The sequence below is a fragment of the Neolamprologus multifasciatus genome, chromosome 22, assembly GCF_963576455.1.
Source record: "Neolamprologus multifasciatus chromosome 22, fNeoMul1.2, whole genome shotgun sequence".
In the NCBI taxonomy this organism is placed as follows: Eukaryota; Metazoa; Chordata; class Actinopteri; order Cichliformes; family Cichlidae; genus Neolamprologus; species Neolamprologus multifasciatus.
The window spans coordinates 28,658,026-28,668,913 of NC_140459.1; positions in this window are offsets into that span (position 1 = coordinate 28,658,026).

Genomic DNA, 10,888 nt, shown 5'->3' on the forward strand with positions numbered 1-10,888 from the left:
ATTACTATAATTAATAGCCAAAGTAACTGGATTTGAGGTTCCTGGGCAAAATTCTTCTTTTGGGCTCCTCATCTGATGCTTATGAAATAATAATAAAATACAAGTTAATTTAGCAATATCTAACACATCTATCTATGTGGACACAGATGTCACCTTAATGTATTTTAGACCATTTCAAATAGCTTCAGTAAAAATTAATGTTTCATACAATGATTGCCTCTTTCTCTCAGTATGGCAAACAAAAAAGGTCAGAATTATAACTAAATAAATAAAAATTATAATACAGGTCAGTGCTACTTTTTTCTCTTGTTTTGGATTGGGCTCAGACTATCTGAACACTACAATGACTCACTATCTCATTCCAAGATCCAAATTTGTATGGCAAGGTGGCTGGTGCTTTGTGGTTCCCATGCTGAGTTAATTGTAGAACTTTGTATCACTGTGTCAGCATCTTGTGAATCTGAAGGAGTTGTTGCTACCAGCAGAGCAGCACCCAGGCAAACATCATAACAACACCAGTAGCATTCCCAATAGATTGATCTGTTTTAGAGAGAAGAAAACTAAGCCCCTAGAGTAAACAAATAGATTTAAAAGCCATGGAGCTTGACGGTCTGATGCCTCCTGTAGCTGAGTCCATGGGTCCCTTAACACCTATGCATGAGCAATGGGCCAGTCAGACTGCACTGGTACGCATGGATTTTGTAACACTGAAGATTTCATCAGTGTGTTAGTCTTCTGTCATGCTTTCAAGTCAGTTGTCTTACATGAGAATAATTTTTTTTAATCTCTCTTTAGATGTCAGTGTTCTGCCACCAAGTCATTTAAAAGTACTGCTATGGTATCTTGATCAATGGGACTGGAGCCAGTGCTTTAAATTACTGATTACATTTTGGATTAGGCTTTGGCTGATTTATAGTAAAAAAAAAAATTCTAATTGTATTTCTTTAATTTTCTTTTAGGTTTTAAGTTACTGTCTTTTTATGTTCTCTGAGGTCTTTACAGTTTGCTGTTTAAATTTGACTTTATTATGTGTGGGGTTTTTTTGTATTTTCTGAAATTACCAGTTTTCGCTCTTTAATATGTTGTGTTTTCCTTTTGTAAAGTTCACCCATGTTCAGTACATCAGATGTGGTTATAATTAATTTCCTGTTTTGTTTTATTGGTAAGTTGTCTCCTGTGTCTTGGATCCTGTTTACCTTCCCCTGCCTTTTGAGTTTTTGCTTTAAGCAATCAGGCTCTGAGGATGATGGTACCCTGTTTTCACCACAGAGAAAGAAATCAGTCAGATTAAGTGGCTAATTCTTTTTTCTTGTGGATTTCTGCATGATTTTCTGAAAGACTATTGAATTCACATTCTCACTGCTACTGGCCAGCCCTTTGTTCCTGCGGCACCGGGTCAGCTCCTATTAAAAACGGTTCTTTTAGATTCTTAGGGCCAAAAAGACACAAGGCTCAAAGTGGTCAAACTCAAAAAATGATCTTTATTTTACATATCCGGATATGGAGACCTTTCTCATAACACACAACCCAAGGTCTGAAGCACAAAACAGGGAGGCTAGTCATTTATATAGACGTCACACACACTTTAAGTTTCGATCAAACACTCTGCTTAGTTTCACTTTTCGCCTGCAAAAGCATGTAATTTCCTGTCAGTCCTGTCGGCACAAACTGTACTAAGAGTTGGGCCTCTCTTATCCAGAAAACAATATAATAGCAGATAAGCGTTCAGATTATATTTTTAAATTCCAACAGTTTCCCCTTTTTGTCTTTTTTTAAAAGATGACATAAACCCTAATTTATCCCATTAAGTTTACTTCCATGTGAGAATAATAGTTAAAATATAACAAAGGAAATCATATCAAAAATGAAACCTTTCAATTGCCCAACCCTTTAGGTCCTCCGACCCCTCAATGAGTTGTACCCTTTCAATGTTCCCTTATCACAATGGCATAATTACTGGTATCCACAACAAATAAACCAAACAAATAAATCAAGCCCTTATACAGCACCTCGCGTTTACGCTTGGCCGTGAACTATCATTGCTTCTCTTCCTACATCCCCTTTTGACCACAGAGTCACAATTTGACTCCACTTCTGACTTCCCTCAACGCTCACTATAAAACCCAATCATATATAATTAACTTTATCCCCTAAAGGTTCCATATTACTCTTTGAAAACAGTCTCTATAGAGTTAAAATTTAAAATTTACTCCTGGTTTTCACCCCCTCTAGGGGTAACATATATCCGGTCTTAACACTATTCTTGGGCAATTTACATAACATAGAAATCCTGCAAACTATTCCTAAAGTCCTTCTCATTACTCTTCATTACTTTTACGGGCGACCGTGGCTCAGGGGGTTGGGAAGCGTATCTGTAACCGGAAGGTCGCCAGTTTGATTCCCGGGCTCTCTGTCCTGGCCGTTGTGTCCTTGGGCAAGACACTTTACCTACCGCCTACTGGTGTTGGCCAGAGGGGCCGATGGCGCGATATGGCAGCCTCGCGCCATCAGCCAGTAAAGCGCTTTGGGTGCCTTGAAAAGCGCTATATAAATCCAATCCATTATTATTTTATGCTCACATTTAACCTTAACAAGCTTTTAATCTCCTAAACAACAAATTTTCTTGAACTGTCGTGCTCTGTGCTTCTTTTGTGGTCCCCCTGTCTCTGGTTGGTTCCTGGATTCTCGCCTCCCTTCAGTCTCGCCACCCCTCTGGTCGCTGTGGTCCCGAAATCTCCTGCAAAGGAAACAAACACCTTTCCCTACAACGCCTTACTTGTCTGCTATGCGTATCAATTGTTCTCTTAATTATTCAAACTTGGTTCAACCTATCATTTTTGAGACTCTCTAATCAAAAGCATTAACCTAATTATGTGTATAAGCGTGTTAGCATTTATCCATCGGCACTCAAGGTCCTCCCTACAATATATCAGTTCAATCAGTCTCGCTGAACGACGTTTTTGACCTTCAGTTGACCGAGTGATGACTCATATCAGCACAATTGCAATGTGTGTATAAAAAAATAATTTATCTATTCATCTATTCAGTGTTACTCATTTCAGTGAACAACATTTTAACACCTTTAACACACTTAATCAATCAATTAAGCTTAAGCATACAAGCAATTACTTATGAATAAATTTTATCATCGCTAAATCAAACTCCCAGAAAGTCATAACATGATCATAAAGCCCCTTATTTCAAATTAAACCCCAAATCCCTCCGTCCTGACACACCTCATGTGTCAAATAAGCTAAAACCAGCCACTAAAACTGAAAATACTGAAAATACTTCACCACCCTTTATAAAAATGACAGGAAAAGCTTAGTCACGTCATTTCTCTAAAACTCTCAGCAATTCTCCTCTAGGGTATATTTGCCCCGGGCCTCAAAACCTGTGTTTAGGAATAAAATCAGTCTAATCATCATGTTAAATCTTTTACACCACTGGCTCCATTCAAACCTGCCTAGAAACAACACCTGTGTGTTAACACTAACTTCATTTTAACCCTCTGGCCTTGTTAAAAATCACTACCCTTTCAGCTTGTTCGTGGCCAAAAATGGCCACCCCTTGTTTACGTTTACAAAATGCTATAAAATTCATATATATTAAGAAAAATTCCCACTTTTTTTGACATGATTTTTTAGATTAGTACCAGTGCTGTTCATGAAAATCAAAATTTCATTCAAATTCATAATTTTAACCCTTTAAATACCAGTTAGATCACATAATCCTAGGAACTCATAAATGGAAAAAATCACAAAACCCCAATTTTTTTCCAAATAAAACATGCCATCTGATTTACTTTCTAACCATGATGGAGGTTAGATGCATAGCAATAATTAACAGTATCAATGACTTTTATACATCTTTGTTTTTTTGTGCAGTGACAGAAAAACATAAAAACTTCCTCTCAGCTTGTTCGTGGCCAAAAATGGCCACCCCTTGTTTACGTTTACAAAATGCTATAAAATTCATATATATTAAGAAAAATTCCCACTTTTTTTGACATGATTTTTTAGATTAGTACCAGTGCTGTTCATGAAAATCAAAATTTCATTCAAATTCATAATTTTAACCCTTTAAATACCAGTTAGATCACATAATCCTAGGAACTCATAAATGGAAAAAATCACAAAACCCCAATTTTTTTCCAAATAAAACATGCCATCTGATTTACTTTCTAACCATGATGGAGGTTAGATGCATAGCAATAATTAACAGTATCAATGACTTTTATACATCTTTGTTTTTTTGTGCAGTGACAGAAAAACATAAAAACTTCCTCTCAGCTTGTTCGTGGCCAAAAATGGCCACCCCCTGTTTACATTTACAAAATGCTATAAAATTCATATATATTAAGAAAAATTTCCACTTTTTTTGACATGATTTTTTAGATTAGTACCAGTGCTGTTCATCAAGACCAAAATTTCATTCAAATTCATAATTTTAACCCTTTAAATACCAGTTAAATCAAATAATCCTAGGAACTCATAAATGGAAAAAATCACAAAACCCCAATTTTTTTCCAAATAAAACATGCCATCTGATTTACTTTCTAACCATGATGGAGGTTAGATGCATAGCAATAATTAACAGTATCAATGACTTTTATACATCTTTGTTTTTTTGTGCAGTGACAGAAAAACATAAAAACTTCCTCTCAGCTTGTTCGTGGCCAAAAATGGCCACCCCCTGTTTACATTTACAAAATGCTATAAAATTCATATATATTAAGAAAAATTTCCACTTTTTTTGACATGATTTTTTAGATTAGTACCAGTGCTGTTCATCAAGACCAAAATTTCATTCAAATTCATAATTTTAACCCTTTAAATACCAGTTAAATCAAATAATCCTAGGAACTCATAAATGGAAAAAAATCACAAAACCCCAATTTTTTTCCAAATAAAACATGCCATCTGATTTACTTTCTAACCATGGTGGAGGTTAGATGTATAACAATAATTAAAAGTATCAATGAGTTTTATGCATCTTTGTTTTTTTGTGCAGTGACAGAAAAACATAAAAACTTCCAAAAATGGCCACCCCCTGTTTACATTTACAAAATGCTATAAAATTCATATATATTAAGAAAAAGTTCCCCTTTTTTTTGACATGATTTTTTTAGATTAGTATCAGCGCTGTTCATCAAGACCAAAATTTAATTCAAATCCTGACTTTTAACCCTTTAAATCACAGTTAAATTACATAATTTTAATGATTTACAAAGGGATAAAAGCATAAAATCCCCATTTTTTTCCTAAATAATACATGCAAACTGATTTATTTTCTAACCATGATGGAGGTTAGATGCATAGCAATAATTAAAAGTATCAATGAGTTTTATGTATCTTTGGTTTTTTGTGCAGTGACAGAAAAAAAAAAAAAAATCCCTCTAATTTTGTTCGTGGCCAAAAATGGCCACCCATGTTTACGTTTTCAAAATACTATAAAATTCATATATATTAAAACATTTTTCTACTTTCATTGACTTGATGTTTTAGATTAGTATCAGTGCTGTTCATCAAGACCAAAATTTAATTCAAATCCAGACTTTTAACCCTTTAAATACCAGTTAAATTACATAATTTTAATGATTTACAAAGGGATAAAGGGATAAAGGGATAAAAGCATAAAATCCCCATTTTTTTCCTAAATAATACATGCAAACTGATTTATTTTCTAACCATGATGGAGGTTAGATGCATAGCAATAATTAAAAGTATCAATGAGTTTTATGTATCTTTGGTTTTTTGTGCTGTGACAGAAAAACAAAAAATCCCTCTCATTTTGTTCGTGGCCAAAAATGGCCACCCATGTTTACGTTTTCAAAATACTATAAAATTCATATATATTAAAACATTTTTCTACTTTCATTGACTTGATTTTTTAAATTAGCACCAGTCCTAGTCATGAAAACCAAAATATAATTCAAATTTAGATATTATACGCTTTGAACTGGGTGTGGTTCCCAATCAGCCAGAGTTCACACCCAGTTTCACACCTTGGCTCAGGCGATTAGAGGATCATCAGGGGGTCCCTTTGTCCCTCTTGGGGTGGGGGGGACACTCCCACCTTCTTGCCATATTGCCAGAATAAATGGTCTGGAAGCTGTTAGGTTGACTTACAGCAGTAGCAACGTCTGCACCTGCATAAACTCCAGGACACGTTTACAAACAGTGTTTGTTGTTGTTTGCGCTGCAGCTGCAGGTTTGAACTGTGCAAAATGTCCTGTGATTGGGGTTTTTTTTTGTTTTTGTTTTTGTTTCTAGAGTTAATATTTTGGGTATGGTCTCTTTTTATGAAAAATACAAGAGTAAAAGTGCTTTTCACATGTGCTTCAAAGCTAAGTTTGACTGGGAACCTCAAAGCTCAATATCCTGCATCCACAGGAATTCACTGCAGCCTATGTAATGTTTGATGCGTCATTATTTATTCCAGTCTATCTTGCAAATACATGTTTGTGCTGCAATGTCATGCACAAACACAAACTATCAGATCCTTAAGACCAAACCTATGTCAAAATTGTTTCATTATATTGGTCCATTGGAGTGTGGTAACCCATCAACCCCACCTAGTGGAAACCAAGAATATTACATGAAATTGCTTGCTTGGCAGAAAATGGGCCAAGGATGTCATGTGGTAGAAAAAATGAAAAACTACAATTTTCATGTGTTGAGTTTAGAATGAAAGCAATTTTACCTAAATTGCATGCTATAGTACTGCCAGTAACAAGGAATCAAAAAAGGTGGTTATAATGGGTTTCAATTGGCCAAAAATGGCCACGATCAGTAAAACAGGAACAAATTGGTGTATAGTGAATATTATTGACATTATTAAGTTGAAATGTTGAAAATTAAAAAATTTTTAAAAAATGCACACCTTTGGAAAGTTTCATTCCATTTGCATTAACAGAACAAAAATGGTTGAAAACCGAATAAAGAAAGTGGCCAAAAATGGCCAGATAGAGACCAGAGGGTTAAAACTCACATTTCCTGTGTTATAACATGTTCTTGATACAGCATATTTTGATTTCATTTTGCTCCTCTTAATGTAACGGTAGATTCTAATTATACTTCATCAGACTTAACCAAAATATATGTGCTTTCCTTACTTGCTCCTGCTTTAAAGGAAAAAACCTTGGTCACTTCGTCAAGTGTTTGTTATTCTATAACTGCATTTTATATGAAAAGTCTAGCAATCCCCTGTGTGACTCATAAATATTACTTTTATTTTAGTTATTTTCCTCTATAAACTTTAATTAACTTCTGCAGTGGCCTATTTTGTTAATGGCATGAGTTATATCAAAAGGTTTCTCCCCTTTAGCATTTGGCATTTTCCCAACAATACAATGTACTGCCATAATCTACACCCAGTCAATAAAACAGAATTTTCTCAAAGCAAACATTAGCAACCCAAAATCAGCAGCCAAAATATTAAGTCTGCAAAGCATCCCCTTTCTCTCCCCAACCTAGTCAATTGTTTGTCCCCTTTTATTCATGCTAACCCACATTCGCTCATTCACACACATTCACTCAAAAGAAAAAACAATTGTCTATCATTTTTGGTCTGGATTGGCACGCGGCAATCATTTTAAACCGGAACTCCCAGGTTCCCACAGGTGGCCTTTTCCTCAGCCAGTTGTAATCTGGAAAAGGTCACCTTATATTTGCTGTCCCAAAGAAATTTTCAGCGCTGTTAATTCAATCTTGCAGGCCTGCTTACAAAAAATGAGAAAAAAAGAGAGCTGATTATTAGCTCATCAAAACACGACACAACCTGACAGGTTTTCTCTAAGTGCACTGTTACAATTTTAAAGGGCCCAATTCTAGACATGTCCATGTTTAATAAAACTCCCTCCATTAAAATAAGAAAGCAACCCAAACTTCACTGACACAATCAACCCATCACTCAAACAACGACCCCAAAGATCTTAAACACAAAAAATTTTGCTTATTAATCTATCAATATGTTATGGAGATTAGAACTTCAGGGCCACAAAAGTTTTGCCCTACTCTCGCTTTAATTAATACTTACATAGTCTGAAATTAGACTTAAAATCACTCCCTCTGTTCATTTTTCCCCACATTATATCTCAGTGATTGGCCTCAGATTCCACAGTGTCCTGAGAGTCCGAGGTCAACTGACATAATTTCACCTGCTAAATACACACAAAAAATCTTGTTAAAAGCCACACAGTTTGCACACAGTAATGTCCCCCTTTAAGCGCTTTAACATACTTAGATTTAGCATAAGATATAAGCACGTTATAACAATGTGTCATCACTAAATTATAAATTTATTGTCCAAATCTGCACTTCTGAACAGACCTGACCACCTTAATTAATTATCCTGTTACTCTACCATTATATTTCACCAAGTAATCCTCCTCAGTCACTGCTATGTTTCCTTCATTGAAAGCCTCAGTCACACAGCCACACAGGAAGCTTCTTTCTCACCACTCATTTTAGCTAATTTGCATACTGAATCATATCTCAGGAAGTTACCGTGACAAGAGAAAGGCATATTTAAATCTTACCACATTATTAAATTATTTGATTTTCTTCCTAGAGTAATCACTTGTTTTGCTTAATAGACACAAGAGCACTTCCAATTCACTATTTTTAAATTACTTCAAGCTTTTAATCACTTTTCAGCTATTCCTCAACTTCAGGGTTTAAGTGTGTTCACACTATGTTAACACTGATAAACAGACTCACATTCTCAACATGCTGTCTAATCCTCATGAGCTCTCTTGTATTTGTAAGGTTAAGGCATTTTCTGTTTGTGTGTGTGATTTTGTATATGTTTCTTTTTTTCAGTGTTTCAGACTCCTTCACAATTTTCCCACTTAAGCAGTTTTGTCTTTCCCAAATTTGCTAACCCAAATTTTGATTTCCCACCTTAAATAACAGCATCCCTTGTCTTCCACCAGGAGTTAGAGCTCACTTGTCAGGTTTAGTGGTGCATGGCGCTGTAAACAACCAGGCCTGAATGTTTACAGTGATGTTAACCTATAACTTTCTTCCGAACGACGCATGTGGAAAATTGATCCAGGTCTGCTTTGGACCTGAAAATAACAAAACTGAGACATTTTCATTATTATCATGAGTGCTTAAACGACCCACTTCTCTCTCTCCGGCCAGAAATACCAATTTATTTCATGTATTCACCTTGATAAATGTAAGCGTGTTCTTCCTTGCGTTCATGTTATGTGGTCATGTTAATGGAGCGTAAGCTGCTTCTTCATTGCATATGTATTTTATAATCAGGTTTAACTCATGCCTCTTTGCACTGAGCTGTGGATTCAAACTATCTCAATTCTGCTTCTCCCGAAAAATAATTTCACATGTAACCCTTTGTATATGTGTGTTTTCTACTCATTAATCTAATTGTTAGTTAGTTTCTCTCTTTATTTTTGCCTCTTTGTTGTTATGTGGTGGACATTTCTAAACCTACATAAGTTCAGCCTTCAATCCAATTTTCCCATATGCATTCACTATATAATGTCCAGGTTTACCTCTTACTGTTCTCACAGTTTCCTGTGGGGCCTCGCAGATCAACACAGGCCCAAATCAGCTGTTTCTTCTCTCCATTGCTTCTCTCTTGATCTTTTCAGTCTTTTCTTTCAGGATTACTCCAAGCATGGCAAATATGAACTCAGTGTTCAGTGCTTTCACACAGTTATTTATCCCACTGTTCTTCCCAGCCTGTATTTCACAGGGCATGTTCCATCACATGGTTCCTTACATGCTGCTGCTGGAGTCGTCAGTGTTATAGTTCAGTTGCACTGTCTTTTTGCCTGCTGTTAATTCCTCAAGTACACGGTGTTCTGTCTGTCTTCTGTCTTCATCAGGAGATTGACTGTCCTTTAAGCTTCTTCTCAGGATAAGGAGACAATGAGAGGTGAAGCTGTCAAATTTTAAGCCAAAGCCTGGTCTGTTTTCCTCCCAATTCTGTTAATCTATGCTTTTGCCGCTGTACTCACGTTTTCAGGTTGAAAAGAGTCCACCTGTATTGACACACTGAAGCATTTAATTAATATCATTCCTTTCATTTCTTTTCTTAAGACATCCATTGGCTTCATCTGCCTAGATTTTAACTTGTCTCTCTCTCTCTCTGGGTGCACACTTCACACACCAGCCAGTTTCCTTTTATGGGCATGCAAAGTTCCTGTCACACACAGAGCTTCCTGTCACACACACAGGCACACAGACTCATATTTTTCTGTTTCTCTCTTTCCTGTTTCTACAGACTATTCAAACTCTTGGTTTTTTGTTTGTTTGTTTTTTATAATTACAGTCTATAAACCCTCTGTAATTCTGCTAAGTCTTGATCTAAAAACAGTGCACCCTTATTTAACGCACACACACTTTTAAATATACTAAGCTCTTTGGTTTTGCAAGCATTCACATCACAGTCTTCAATGTGCTCAGCAAAGCTCTTTCAGACATCAGGACAATTAACAATTTTCCACACACATCACCAGCTCAGTTTTGTAGCATCATCCACACAATACTTTCATCAGCATTTTACACACTTCCCTGAACTTCTTTAAAAAAATAAAATAAAATAAATAGTCTCACACACACACCATGCCCTTTTTCTCTCAACACAATGTGCACCTTTAATCATTCATCCAAATAACAATTTTACACTTCACTTATACATTCACACATTTATATATAACAAAAGACTGCCACTGCCTGCCAAGATAAATTATTTCCATTACCATGTCACATCTTCACTTCATCTTCAAAACCTTAGTACCAGTACACCTAACTTTTCGACCACTTTAAAAGCCTCTAAGGCCCAGGGTCGCCCACCCTGCTGGTCAATCAACCCGCTTCGGGAACGCCCTCTCCGATAGCAGTCAAATTTCTAG